The sequence below is a fragment of the Meleagris gallopavo genome, unplaced genomic scaffold (genome assembly GCF_000146605.3).
Source record: "Meleagris gallopavo isolate NT-WF06-2002-E0010 breed Aviagen turkey brand Nicholas breeding stock unplaced genomic scaffold, Turkey_5.1 ChrUn_random_7180001957925, whole genome shotgun sequence".
Classification (NCBI taxonomy): Eukaryota; Metazoa; Chordata; class Aves; order Galliformes; family Phasianidae; genus Meleagris; species Meleagris gallopavo.
The window spans coordinates 56239-59048 of record NW_011217779.1 but is presented as its reverse complement, the minus strand read 5'-3'; the positions used below and the strand labels follow the sequence as shown (position 1 = coordinate 59048).

General features: G+C 39.7%; 1 long non-coding RNA gene across 1 annotated transcript in view; it reads right to left on the bottom strand.

Annotated features, from left to right (window-relative positions):
• Positions 1-251: 251 nt before the first annotated feature.
• LOC109365192 overlaps positions 252-2810 on the bottom strand; it is a 7337-nt gene continuing 4778 nt past the window's right edge. Inside the window, exon 2 of the long non-coding RNA XR_002110834.1 lies at positions 252-629. This is a non-coding gene — a long non-coding RNA (uncharacterized LOC109365192). The remainder of the gene's footprint in view (positions 630-2810) is intronic.

The following is a 2810-nucleotide window of genomic DNA, read 5'->3' as shown; positions in this document are numbered from 1 at the left end:
TTCCTAACAGAACATTTTAATTTTTAATTTTTTTTAATTAAAACATAAGAATGAGAGGGCTAAAACCATAAAACCAGTGGAACATTTTGTTGGATGGAAGTGGCTGCAATTCTTAGTGAGGTCTCAAGTTGTTAATCAGATATTTTGGATTAGAATTTCCTGTGATTCTTCCTTGAAAACCATTGTTCACAACTGTGTGTACAGCCTAAAAGCAGTGACATGAATAAGGCTTGAATGTGAAGAGAGTGATACTTCTCTCTGCTAAGACAGGAAGGAGATAGGCTGCTTGTTGAACCCCAGTTTTTATCCATAAGCTCTCAATGTGACTGTGGCTGTTTTTTTAGAGGCAGTTTTTTTTCAATCTCCATTTCTTAACATAGAGGGGAACTCCTCCACCTCTTTCTCTAGTCACTTCTTCCAAAAATCTCGTAGCCCTTGACTGCAGTGTCGCCATTTGTCTTACCACATTGTTATGATAGCAATTAGGTCACAGTATTCTAATTGTGCTGTAGCTTCCAAGTTCTCCTTCTTATTTCTCATGCTGCCTGCACCAGTGTAGAGGCACTTCAGTTGGGCTGTCAGCCTTGTTACCTTCCTGGTGGAGCCATGCCAAATTCCTTGGGCACAAACTGAAACACAAGAAGATCCACATAAATATAAGAAAACACTTCTGTACTGTGTGGGTAAGGAAGCATTGACACTAGTTGCCCAGAGATGTTGTGGAATATTCATCCCTGGAGATCTTCAAAAGCTTTCTGGACATTGCCCTTGGCAACTACTCTACACGGCCCTGCTTGAAGAGCGTGGTTAGACCAGATGACCTCTGGAGGTCCCTTCCAACCTTAGACATACTTTTAGTCTGTGATTCTGTGAAGGAAAAGGTGAAAATGTAATTCCTTGCCTCCTTCACAGATAGGCTTTCTGAGGAGAAAAAATGTTACTAATTCTTAAGAGGTGGTATAAGTATGGTGACAGTGCTGAGTGAAAAATATCAGACTAGGCGCATGGCCAATGCTTTAATCATATCATAAGTGAATTTTACATAGTACAGCAAAGTGATAAAAACAAAAGGAACCTTCACCTTTCCCTCAGAGACAATAAATTACAGAATAGGGAGCACATGCAGAATTCTGTACATGCGATGAAGCAACCCTGAATATGTTTACAGAATGAGAGATGAGAGGTTGGAGAGCAGCCCCACAGAAAAGGATCTGGGAGTTCTGTTCAAAACAAGGGGAAAATGAGTCAATAGTGTACTCTAGAAGCTAGAAAGGACAACTGCACTATAAGATTCATTAGACCCAGCTTTTCTAGCTCAACAAGGGAAATGATTGTCCTTCCCTATTGCTCTCTTCTGTTAGGAAAATGTAACAGAAATGTTATACAGAGGATGGTGGCCATGGAACAGGCTCCCCTGTGCAGTGGTCATGGCACTGATCCTGCTGGAGTTCAAGAAGCATTTGGACAATGCTCTCAGAAATATGATTTGAATTTTGGGTGATCCCATGTGAAGTCAAAAGCTGGACTAGATAATCTTTCCAACTCAGGGTATTCTGTGATTCTATGCAAGAGGAAAGATGTTATCTGAAATAACTCTGAGAGCAAATGCATCAACACTGTGACCAGGAATAAATTTATTTTCTCTCACACGCTCTGGTAAGACCTATCATGATCTCAGTCCTTTGAGTTTCATGTTGAGTGCCAAAAAGATTGTTGTAGGGACTGCCCAATAAGCACATGAGCACCACAAAACCACTCACTCACCACTAGCACACAGTGGGGTGCGAAAGAACTAAAATAAGTGAAAGTGTAAAAAATAATGGGATGAGATAAAGACAGTTTAATAAGAAATACATAAAAGAAAAAAACAAAACAAAAGAAAAAATAAGCAAGTGATGAACAACAGAATTGTTCATTGCCAGTCCCTGAACAATGGCAGCCTCCCAAGCCAACTCTGCCCTTTTTATAGCTGAGCATGATATCATATGATGTGGGATGTTCATCTGGTTCCTTTGGGTCAGCTGTCCTGGCTGTGTCCTTGCATATCCCCAGCCTCTTTGCTAGCAGCATAGCATAAGTAGGAAAGACCTTGACTCAGTTCCATCAATGTAAGTAATTTCAGAAACAACTGAAACACTGGTGTGCTAATATAATTATTTTTGTTTAAAATCAAAAACATTGAACCATACCAGCTACAGTGAAGAAAATTAATGCTATTCAAACTGAAACCAGGAGGTATGAGCACACACCTTCTGTGAGCAAAGATACCATCATTCCTACCTCAGCCTCAGCAAGGCTCAAGGCTTTTGCATGGTCTCCACCATTTGGCTTGAAGACCTGCATCTTTCCTCAAGAACTTGGTCCATGCTGAGGTCTCTGATATCTTTGAGTAGTGCTGGGGACCATGACTAGATGTGTACCACAACTGTTCACCGTTGCAAATACACATTTTAAGCAGATTTTCTAGATTCTTTCAGTACAAATAAAGTGCTGTACCTGTTGGCTGCTTCTGTCAAAAATCACTATTCTAAGAGCATCCAGTATTTCAACAACATCCTCCTCAATGTGGTTTCTGTGGATCTTGACAAACATCGTAGGAAGGATTTATGTTTGCTTTCGTCTCTCCTGGTACAACTTAGAATTCTTCATATAATATTCATATGTAAAAGTTTAGCACTCCGTATTAGATTGTTCACTGATTGTGACATCAGTTCCATAAGCTGTTTTTTAACTTTAAAAAATTTTCTCTTTGTATTCTGTACTGTCAGTATACATGGAGCTCTACCAGTTTCATGATAAACCAAAAAAAA